The sequence below is a fragment of the Apodemus sylvaticus genome, chromosome 10, assembly GCF_947179515.1.
Source record: "Apodemus sylvaticus chromosome 10, mApoSyl1.1, whole genome shotgun sequence".
Classification (NCBI taxonomy): Eukaryota; Metazoa; Chordata; class Mammalia; order Rodentia; family Muridae; genus Apodemus; species Apodemus sylvaticus.
The window spans coordinates 86661891-86674834 of record NC_067481.1 but is presented as its reverse complement, the minus strand read 5'-3'; positions in this window follow the sequence as shown (position 1 = coordinate 86674834).

The following is a 12944-nucleotide window of genomic DNA, read 5'->3' as shown; positions in this document are numbered from 1 at the left end:
TTTGATATGTGAATTGTGTCTTGGGTATTCAGAGTCTCTGAGCTAATATCCATTTATATGTGACTGTATTCCATGTGTGTTCTTTTGTGATTGGGTTACCTCACTTAGGATGATATTTTCCAGATCCAACCATTTGCCTACGACTTTCATGAATTCATTGTTTTGAATTGCTGAATAGTATTCCATTGTGTAAATATACCACATTTTCTGTATCCATTCCTCCATTGAGGGACATCTGGGCTATTATAAATAGGGCTTCTATGAACATAGTGGAGCAAACCACTCTGGAAATCTGTCTGGCTGTTCCTCAGAAAACTGGTCATAACACTTCCAAAGGACCCTGACATATCACTCCTGGGCATATACCCAGAGGATTCCCCGACATGCAATAAGGACACATGCTTCTCTCCTTTTTCTTTCTCTTCCCTTCCTTTCTTTTCCCTTCTCTCCTGTACTTCCTTTTCTTCTTGTAAATAAGTATATCTCATATATGATGAACTTGTTTTTATTAGGGCTGCTTTTACATACTCTCAAGGGCAACACAGAGAAAAAGACATAATAAGCTCATGAGCAAGAACAACAGACCGATCTAAGAACAGCACGGAGTAAATGAAGGACCATCAGACCACAGCCTCACAGTGTTTGTATTCTCCCAAACAAGTGTGGGCTTGGAAAGAAAGCCACCATGCTATTAGCATGAGTCTTTGTTTTTAGAAGAACACATTTGGGAGTTTTCCAGATCAATCTCAGAGTGCATTATTTAAATGATTCTAAACATATTTTGAGGGAGCTATTACTAAACAGGAGGATCTATGTAAGCAATTTTATAGCATTACTAATCCTCCATACCCTGTTACACTCACTACCACTAAGGCTGCTAAATAATTGCTTCATTTACATATTTATACTGTGCCCTCTTCATTATAGGTATTCAATATATCCTTACTAACAACATCAGTATCAAAATGGAGGCAACATCATTGATTTCTAGAGGACAAAGTGAGTTTCAAAAGACCTGTGCTAATTTTGGTTTTGTTCCTAGGGGAGAGTCAGATTTTTCAGACAATTTATTTATTATTCCTTTGTATTTCTATAATACAAGGGATGATAAAACTTAGAGGCAAATTATAAAGCATTTGATGTTTTCTTACTATACATACCTCCCTATTTTAAGGACCTTTATTATTTTAACCTATACAATTCTTAGGGTGCTCCTATCACCTTACTGAGGAGGAAAATGCTTGCCTAGATCACAGAGCTTTTTATGATTGGATAGTTGGCTGACCAACAAGCATGTATTTTAATCACTGCATAGCGAAATCTCTCATATGCAATTTAGTGTATCTTACTTTATGGCTATAAGAGATGAATATTGTGTAAGAATCAATAACTAATATAAGTCATGTCTCAAGAAGACCAACAGAGTCAACTAACTTGGACCCTTTAGGATGCTCAGAAACTGAACCACCAACCAAAGAGTATACATGGGCTGGGCCTAGGGCCCTGGCACATATATAGCAGATGTGTAGCTTGTCCTTCATGTGGGTTCCCCAACGACTGGAGCAAGGGATACCCTGACTCTGTTTATTTGCCTATTGATTCTTTTCCTATGACTGGGTGGCCTTGTCTGGTCACAGTTGGTCTAGGATATGGCTAGTCCTACAGTGACTGGAGGTACCTGGATGGGTTGAAACCCAAGGAGGGAGCTCCCCCTTCTCAGAAGAAGGGGACAGGAGTGGGGCTGTGTGATGGGAGAATTGGGGGGGAGTAAGGGGTTATCCAGATGTAAGGTGAATAAATAAAGAAAAATAAAAAGTTATGAGTCGTGTCTATGTGATGATTGAATGAATATACAAACTACTAACCTCCAAGTTTATAATTTTGAAATCTTTATACAATGTCCATGATAACAAAGTTTGCAAAATTGAAAGTCTCAAGGACACAATTGCCTAAAGGAGAACTTAATAGTTGTTATTTCAATATACAGAGGGAGTATCTCACAAGATTCTACCCCTAGATGAAAAGCTACAAAAAAATTAACAATGACTGAGAGTGACAATTAGTATTTTTCCAAGGATGATGCTGATTGGATCATTGATAATCCAGTACAAAATGATTATCCCTGGAGACATATACATGTCCAGAATAACAGACTGATTCGGCAGGTTTTCTTTACATTTTTATTCAATTATATGTATATCTAACTAAAGTGGGTAAACAATGCTTAAAGAAGAGATGGCCATTAATTTGGGAAGGAGAGGGTAGGTAGACAGACAATGGAAGGGAAGGAAAAAGATAGACGGAGATTATGATGTGTTCTAATGTGCTATATATATATATATACATATGTGTGTATGTATATATATATATTACATGATTTCCCAAGCTTTCTCTAAATTCTAAAAGAACTTTGTAACAATGTATAACTTGGCTAGTCTTATTTATCTAAATTTTCTACAATTTTCATCACTGTATACTTCACTAGGGTTGACACCAGAAAGATGAGAATTTTAAAAAAAGACATTTTCATCACCCTCACTTGGAGGCTAGAACTGAGCCTGAAACTACTTTGCTACTTTTTATATTTTCTTCAAGCTTCATCAACTCTGGGGGCATGTGTGTGTATTAATTTCATGACACGGGCTTCAGTTTCTCTGTAGCCTCTGCTCCGAGTCTGACATTGCCATAAGAAGTACACAGTATATTCATGCAGAGCTCCGGTGAGAACCTGTGGTTTTTAATACTATCTCCCTAGTCATATTTGCTATTACACTTTGAACTCATTAACACAGTGGCCATTATAGTAGGATAGTTTATCTATGGGCTGGCCACATGGATTTCCTATCATTCATGGTTAACAAGCTTATGACCTTCTGATGACATGGATTCTTTATCTTTTCAGAAACAAGCAAACAAACAAACCCAAAACTACATACATCATAATTCCCTAAAGTATCAGACAGTGACCTCTTGCCAGACAGAGTAAAATAGGTCACTTCTATTATGGGTAGACAGAATATTATTTTTATTGGAATAGATGTAACTCTGAATACTGATTTGCCTTGCTACTTGGAATGCACCTCGTTCTCTGCTTTGTGGAGTCCTTTGCTGTCAAATATTATCATTTTCAATAAATACTACATTTCTAAGAAAAATAGCACAGCAGTTTATTGGAACTTACTATTTTAAGGTCCTCTTGGTACTATGGAAGCCAACTTTATGGAATAGTTGAATGGATCTTTCAAATTTTAAGTGCAGCCTACTCTGCACCTTTCCATGAAGAAAGGCAGGGGCAATGTTCTCCAATTCATATTTATGATGTAACAGTCAATGACAGCTGTTGTACTTTCCTAGAGTGACTAGACATAATTGTGTGTGAGTGAGCACTCACTCAGGCAACCACTGCATAGTGAAGGGAAGAACGGTGCGTCTTGGGAAAAGATCTTCATCAACCTTACATCAGATAGAGGGCTAATATCCAATATATACAAAGAACTCAAGAAGTTAGACCACAGAAAGCCAAATAACCCTATTAAAAAATAGGGTACCGAGCTAAACAAATAATTTTTACCCTAAGAACTTCAGATGGCTGAGAAGCATCTTAAAAAATTCTCAACTTCATTAGTCATTAGGGAAATGAAAATCAAAACAACCCTGAGATTTCACCTTACACCAGTCACAACGGCTAAGATTAAAAACTCAGGAGACAGCAGGTGTTGGTGAGGATGTGGAGAAAGAGGAACACTTCTCCACTGCTGGTGGGGTTGCAAATTGGTACAACCATTCTGGAAATCAGTCTGGTGGTTCCTCAGAACACTGCGCACACATCACTTCCATAAGATCCTGCTATACCACTCCTGGGCATAAACTCAGAGGATTCCCAACCAGGTAATAAGGATACGTGCTCCACTATGTTCATAGCAGCCCTATTTATAATAGCTAGAACCTGGAAAGAACCCACGTATTCCTGAACGGAAGAATGGCTGCAAAAAATGTGGTATTTATACACAATGGAGTACTATTCAGCCATTAGAAACAATGAATTCATGAAATTCTTAGACAAATGGATGGAGCTGGAGAACATCATACTAAGTGAGGTGACCCAGTTTCAAAAGATTAATCATGGTATGCACTCACTAATAAGTGTATATTAGCCTAGAAAATTGGCATACCCAAAACATAATCCACACATCAAATGATGTACAAGAAGAATGGAAGAGTGGCTTGGTTCTGGAAAGACTCAGTGTAGCAGTACAGGGCAAAATCAGAACAGGGAAGTGGGAAGAGGTGGATGGGAGAACAGGGGGAAGGAAGAGGGCTTATGGGACTTTCAGGGAATGGGGGACCAGAAAAGGGGAAATCATTTGAAATGTAAATAAAAATATATTGAATAAAAAATATTTTAAAAAGAACCAATAAAAAGTTTTTAAAAAGAAAATAAAATGTAAAAACCAAAGCAAAAAAAAAAAAAAAAAGAATGGTACATCTTCATGTAGGGAATATTCTACAATGTACCTAAACTGTCAAAATTTCTATAATTAAAATAGATGGAAAGATTTTGTGCCACCTGCTAAAGTGGTAGTTGGGGAACATAGAATATGGCATTAATAAATAACTAGGTTAGCTATAAATACAAATTATGGCCATGTAACCAGTTGGAGAAATAAGGACACTAACACATTATACTTATTTTATGTTTTTTATATATATACATTAACTAAACATGTTTGTTATATGCCTGACTCTGTTCCTCTTATCAAATATAATACATTGGCTAAATTCACATATCAGAATCTCAATTACAAGCTATCTAAGTAGGATCATGAGTTAAGAGATATATCACTACAGATATAACAGGGATTTCTTTTCATATCCAGAAAAAAATGTTAAGGTTATTTTTTAGAGATACTTAGAACTATTTTTATGAGTACAAAATGTATAATAAAAATAATACTTCAATACACTTTGGCAATGTAGCAATACAATCCCCACAACTCTCTTTTTTAAATATCTTCCCTTAGGAGGCTAAGAGAGAGTCTTACATATGATTCAAATTTGACAAATTAAGCAATTAACATCTTAAATGCATGTTACTGGTATAATTACATTATAATTACTTTGATGAGAAATACAAGTTGACCTACACCTAATGAATCACCCGCCTCAGATATTTCTTCAGCTTCTTTTGACTTTTTGAACCCAGCACTTTTGTATAGCTTCAGGAGAGAGAGAGAGAGACCCACCTTCTTTTGGGCTCACATGTTGTCATGTTAATAGCCAGTAGAATGGAATGTATTTTAGTTCATTATCATGTGGCTAAAGCTTATGTATATGAATTCTAGATTGCTTTGATTTTTGCTCTCTTACAACTTTCCTCCAAAAATATCTTTACTGTAGACACGAGGTTTCAAGATCAGAAACAAAACCCAGCACCTTATAGAGACTATATTACTTCTAGCAGGACCCCATAATTACAAAAGGTCAAATTTCTTTTACCTGCCATTTATCTATCCATCTATCCACCCAATGATCTATTTATATCTATTTATAGCTTGATCTCTTAGTGATTTTGCTTCTCTGATTGAGCTCTGATGAAAATGGATTACAAATAAATTGAATTCAACTGTCCTCATGAAATGGTATAAGAAAATGAATAATATCGAAGAGAACAAAATATACATTACTCAACCAACACAATATTTCATATCTATAAAGTACTCTTTTTTTATCGAAATGAAGAGAGCCATTGGAATTGCCAGTGACTTAAATTAACTATATGATGGCTTTTTAAATATACTTAAATAGATCATATATAATGATATCTATCATGCTACATTCACCATTTAGTACCTTATATTTCATGATACTGTCTTTCTTACATTTAGTAACATGATGTGGGACAAATATTAGCAAATCAACAGCATAAAAAGCTAGGATTTAAGATTATTAAATCTCTCCAAATCACACATTAAGTAGGAAAGTATATATTGAATGTAGGAATTTTAGTTCCTTGAATTTCTTACTTATGTTTAACTATGACTCTGTTGTTCAGAGAAATTGAATGAGCTTTGCTATGAAACACAAATGCAACATTGTAAAACGCCTTGAGTCTACAGGTCTTCAGTATGTGTGTTTGGCAAAATTGAGTTGCTGTTCTTGTGAGGATAATTATTAATACTTTTATCTGACAGCTCTTGGCATGATTATCTCATAATTAGTTTTATGTGTCTTGTCATGTCTGTGAAGTAATGCTATAAACACAGCACACAGGAGGGCAGCAAATATGTAGTCAATTAATTATGCGCATTTACCCTGGCTGGGCTCAGCCACCTGCCAATCATATGTTCTCAACACAATTGAATTTAGTTCCTTCACATGTAATCTGGGCATAGTAGTCATCATTGCCTTAAGTGCTATTGTTTGAATTTTATTCTAAGAACAATAGAAAGCCACAGATGCGTTTTAGGTAGTAGAATTACTTTTTTTTCCTCTCTTTTCTAAACAATGGTTCTGCATTCTGTGTGAAGAATAAACTATTGAGGCAGAAATGGAAATGAGAAAGGGGGATTTGCATATTTTAGCATGTAATATGAAGAGACGTTGTCTGTCTTTTATTAGGATAGTGTAGTTTTGACTTGTGGTTTGTGGTAGAGTGAACAAGACAGCAGGGTGTCAGAAAAGGAAATAAGGGACAATACTTGTCTGAACGGGACCATCTATCTAGTGTAGTGGTTCTTAACCTGTGGGTCATGACCCCTCTGGGGTCAAATGATCTTTTCGCAGGGGTCAGGTATCAGATGTCATACATATAGATATTTACTTTGAGGACTCATAACACTAGCAAAATTTCAGTTATGAATTAGCAATGAAAATAATTTTATGGCTGGGATGTCACTACAACATGAGGAAGTGTATTAAAAGGTCACAGCATTAGGAAGGTTGAGAAGCACTATAGCATAGGGGATTGTTGTGTGCTGAAAGGTAACACTGAGAAATGACCAGTCTTTCAGAGGTAGTAATGGTGATTTTTAGAGCAGTGAATTTACAGTTTACAACTCCCTAGAATTTTAATCTTATTTCTCTGGATTATTTTTTTTTATCTACAGCTTTGTTTTTAAGTCTTGTAAAAATAATATTATTTAAGGACTATTTTAACAACTTTTTAGATATTTATACTTAAATGTTTAAATCTAATATCATTTTAAAAAATGTTATCGGTATCTAATTTACATATATTTTTCATAACGAAGTAAAAATATGTCATCTATTCTCCTGCTTTAAATATCACTCTTTGAAGAGGGCTTGATATTTCTCTATGTGAAATAATAATTCACATACTGTTCTATTGTTCTATTTTCACTTTTTTCCCAGCTATATTGGGGTCTTTTCCCCAGTTCAATCTTGGTAACATTTTCCTCTTATGTTTGTCCTTAGCATTCCTGCACTACCTGCAAAACCTATCAGATGATGTCAAACATGAAACTGTTCATACTCTTCTGATACATGAGAATAAAATGATAGAATAGGATTCAGGTTTTTTTTTTTTTTTTTATATATCTCACAAAGGTTAAGTGACTTAGTATGAAAGGTTATATAGGTGTTGATATAAAGCAGCTTTACTTTGAAGTCCATGTACTCTTTTTTTTCCTTATTTTTGAACTCCAGTTGGGAAATGTGTATAACTTAGTAAATATATCATCAAGATAGAGGTTGTAAGGTTAAAACATGAAGGTTAGAACATTAAATATGATGCTGTCTTTAAAAATCTACAGGTAAGTTTATTTTGATACATAACCTATGCTTGGCTATGGCATTAGATTGTTAAATAACTTTTGGCTTATGGTTGCCTTGACAACTCCACCTATATCTTGGTGCCAAGGACCATGCTTTCTAATTTTATATGCACAGATATTTGAAAAGCTTTTGTTGACAGGACAAAGCATGGATTGGAACCTGATGGAATTAAAAGTCTCATGCATGCAGTGCCTGCCACTGACATGGTGGTGCCTTGAAACAGCTTGTAATTGAAAGAAGACACTATGAAACTATTAGTTTTCTTTTGCTCAATAGAGCATTAGCTTGGCTAAAAGTCACTTGCTATGTTTTATTTTTTATGGGGGGAGTGGTGGTGATGAGAACATTTGGAGTTTGTCAGCCAGCATGGATAAATTTATCATTGGACATGACCCTTTCTGGGTCATTCAGGTGTAGGTTAAAAAGAAAAATAACTGTAATGCTGGTGAGAAGTATATTCATTTGGCAGCCCTCATATTGAACTCAGTGTGCAGGGAGCAAAGGGTACGGGCAATAGCCTTCAGTCTGTATTTCCAGGGAACTCTTTATCCCAGTGTTCCTTGCTCCTGATCTAACATCCATCTTTAAAAGTGAAACAGGAGTTCATGTCCCTGGATCCTTCACACTTGGAATTATGGCCCAGTTTCCTGTCAGACTGTCAATTACTGTCAATTTACAGTGCTTTGGTGAAAAAAGAGGATTGTAACCTCCTGTAAGCAGAAAAGAAAAAAGGAAAAGGAAAGAAATCTAGAGGAAAGCAATAGCAAAGAGAAGAGGAAAAGGAGGAAGGGAAGTGGAATTTATGAGCTTAAGAGATAATATTGCTAAACTGCTTGACCTTTAGTTAATTTTTTCTTTTGTTATTAGATATTTTCTTTATTTACATTTCAAATGTTATCCCCTTTCCTGGGTCTTTTAAATGTCTATTTGGCAGCCACCATCACCATACTGACAGCTAGAAGAGAAGCATATTGCATTTTATGACCAAACCACACAAAATTCCTCAAAATGAAGTATATATGTGACTGTTTTTTATCATACATACGTGGAGAATATGCTAAAGCAGTTAGCTAGGACACAGCCAAGATTCTAACTTGGTTACTCTGAGATGGCATTGAACAAATGCATGTCAAACCCCGAAATGGAGCCAAAGGGGCTTCTCCTGGGATTTTCATTTAGAAGTTGTTGCTATCAACAGTCCTGTTTTTTTGGATGGGGGGGGGATTGTCTCTTTGTTTTGTTTTGTTTTGAATATTTTGTTTTCTGTTTTTTTTTAAATCAAGATATTTCTAGTTTATGGGTAATAAATAACTTAGATACCCTTTAATCTTTTCCAAAGCTCACCAAGCACAGTGAATCAAACTGATTGGAAGCAAGTATGGAATCCAGTGCAGGGACGACAAGGTACAGCAGTTGGATACTACAGAACTGCGCCTTTGCCTTTTCTGTGCCTCACATATTCTAGGAGAAAATGAGGAGCAATAAAATGACAGGCATGTCTGACATTAAAGAAAAGCTTATTCGTGCCTAATCTGATGGAGAATTTGTTTAAGAACAATTCAGAGGCATGATAGTCTGACCCATAAGTAAGTCAAGTTCACGGAGTCCTGAGCCATTGGCTAACTATGTGCAAATAAGGTACAGTCCATGATAACAGAGGCAGATGTCGTGTAAAATACTGGCTCCCCTCCACACTGGTCCACGTTAGGGGACAAAGGGTATGGCTTGACCTTTCCTTAATTGTTTTTTCAGTTCTTTGTTATATATTCCTCTTCCCATTTGGAGGAGCTAATTCTACTCTAGTACAGACATGGGTTATTTAGATAATTAACCTAACATTAAAATGCAATATGCTTAAAATTATAGAAGGTATGGTATTTGACAATATAGTAGCTATCAAATGAATACTCTAACCTCAGTGGACATGTGGTAATGCCTGGAGACATCTTTTAGTGTCTCCAGTGGATAAATGGGACTACCATCTGGTCAGTAAAGCCAGTAGACATCGGTTCACACAACACTTTGACTATACAGTTATTAGATAATATCTGAAAACTTTCTCATACAAAAATAATAGCCAGTCTGCTTTTGTTTTATCTGTCAGGTTACCTAATTGCTTCTCGGGTATTCTTGTTTGCTTGCACGAAAACCTCAGTTGGTCTTTGCTAGAGTTGGAATGTGGCATGATTCCATAATGAACTAGATCCACCCTTCCTTAGTATGATACTTGCCTAGCTTATGAAAAGCCCTGGACTGAATTTCCTGTGCTGAAAAGTAAGCAAATCCAAACAAACACTACCAGAAAGAAAGAAAAAAGAATCTCCAGCTTTGCCCAAGCAATTGAAATGTATTGTTTGTAGTAAGTTGGCATATTAAAAATTATAAACATCATTTTCTTACATGAAAGCATCTTGAACAGACTTCTCAACACTATTTTATTTTTGCTCCCTCCCCCAATCTCTCAGTGATAGAAACTCTTTTCTATCCATCAAAGCAAAAGTGAATCAATATTTAAGTCATTGAAGAAATCAGAATAATGCTAAGAATTACTGAATGGCAATTACATTTCAAATGCAAGATTTGACAAAATAGAAGTGTAATGCAAGAAGCAAATGAAGTTGTAATACAGTAAAACAAACAAACAAACAAAAAACAAGTGCATTTCAAAAGGCCTGCTGATTTGAAGCTTATTTTACAGCCCATTTGTTAAAACCTCCTTTTGAATTTTATAAATTCAAATTAAATAATGGAATTGATGGAAAAGCTAAAAATGTCTTAAAGCTATGAACTCTCAACACAGTCTTCTTGAGTAATTTATGACTTTAAACAGTGACAGCTTCATTCTCTTTAACAGTGAGTTTCAACATGCACATTCATGAGAAATTTTGCTAAGCTCATTAAATGACTTAACCTATCATAAGTAAGGAGTTATTTCTTTTTTGGTAAAAGCATCCACATATTTTGATTGTTCCAGTTTTTATAGAAATTCATTAAGCTAAACTATTTCATATTGTAGAACTACAAAAGAGTTCAATTCTAGGAAATCCATTTTGGCTAGGTTTACTTAATGATACTTGTGCAGTCAATTCAAAATCTGAGGGCCTAGAATCCTATATACTAGATAAGATCTGCTGAATCATTTTATGCTATAATCAATTGCTCTTAATTATGAATTTATATTTGCTTAAGAGTCAAAGCAGAGTTTGACCTGGGGCTCCTAAAATTAGCAGTGATTTTTAATAATCCAGAAGAAATTGTATCCTAAATTATAGTTCCTTAACAGTAATAGCATACCTTGCTAGATATTCATTTACTGATTTTGCTTCTTTCATGTCAGTTACTAAGTCAAGGGCTGTCGCAGGAAGTTCCACGCCTAAAGAAGACCCTCAAACATGGAAATCAGGTTACTTAATAGTACTTTTGACTGTTTCCTTTGTGTGTTTCTTCTTCACACCCAGAGAGAATGAATTTTCTAGAAAGAAGAGACCATGAGGCTTAGATTCAATCTCCACAGACTGTAATGTAGGAGCTCATGTATTTGCTGAAAAGAAACGGAATAAACATTCGTTCGTTCGGTGTTTTTCCCTGGATTGCTTATCCTCCATAAGTATAAAGAAATATGCACACAGTACAATGCCCAATCTACTCTGGTGAAGGTCTGATAATCTGATCATTAAAAGTCAAAATCTCAGAACATAGTTTTTTTTACTATTTGATGTGGCGAAATGTCATACACATCAGAGCTTTCAAAGGGAAAGTTTACATGACTCTTCACTTGATCTATCTTAACTTCAAGGGTTTTATAATTTAATGGCAGAACAGAAGAAGAAAAAATCACATAAATGTAAGTTTACAAAGCAAAAGTAATTTCATACACTGATCCGGTTAATCCTGAAGCCAAGCTCCAAGAGACCGCCAGAGTCAGCTGTTCTTAAACCTTCTCTTCTGAAGAAGATGACATGGGAATTGCAGCTGACACAAAATCGGGAATGCTGTGTCACTAGTGTCAGATTATTTATTCTGTTCCACAGCTTCTGAATTTGTTTATGTTTTTGTTGCTAGCCTCCAAGCCTTCAGTGTTCTGGGAAGAACTTGACACTGGGAGTTTAGTATTCTAGCCAGAGTGTCTTTGTCCCACTGATTCCATGTTTTCTCTCTTCCCAAATCTTGTAGCTTTCTGACTCCAAAACACATATAAACTTGTCAAGAATTTGCAGAGAGATATAGGGGAGCACAGCAAATAAAAAAGTGGGTGTTAAAAGAGTTGAAGATTTGTTACATAGTCAGAAGAGTTCTTTGTCAGTTAGGAGGATAGGAAAGATGGAACTTAAAATAAAATGCATTAAAAGTGAAAATGTATCCTGTCTATTTACAGTGCCAAAACATCTGGAGAGTTTTCTAATTTACACAGGAGTGCCTTCAAGGTTATATGAACTTCCAGCTAAGCACAAGGGAATTCAGGAGTCAAAGGCCATGGGCTTTGTAGCTGGAGTGACTTAGTTGTTTATTTCTTCACAGTGCTTTATAGAGCCACTTAACTACCTTTCAACACAAACACATCTATGCTATTCATCCTTAGATCTTCACGATATTTTGATGCTGAAATGCATACTAACAGATTGTCCAAGGAAATAAGTGCTCAAACAAGCTAAATTAAATATTTCACATACTTTCTTGGCCCTATTTTATGTAGATAAAATACAGAGAAACAAAACTCAATAAAATATTCAAACATTCACCACAAGGATACATATCAACCCGGGGCACCAGATGGACACAAAGCAACTGTCTCTTCTTGTCCTTGCAAAGCTATTCTATGTCAAGAGCCACCAAAAAAAAAAAAAAACACCATTTTAATTTTCTTCTCCATTATATGGATCAAGGCTTTCTATTTACATGATGTCTCATAACATCTTTGACCTTCACATTCTTGCCCCTCTGATGAGCATTGTGGTTAGTTAAGTGGTAGCACTTTATAAACTGAATGGGATTATTCTAACTGGCTTTGAGGAATGTGTGTGTCAATGGTGAGATAAATTCCAGTTTATACAAAGAAAATAAGAAAGAAAATGATAGAAGATCAAAGAGCAAGGTCCAACAGCTGCTTTTTTTCCAATACCTATTTACTAGTAATGCATAAATGTTCTATT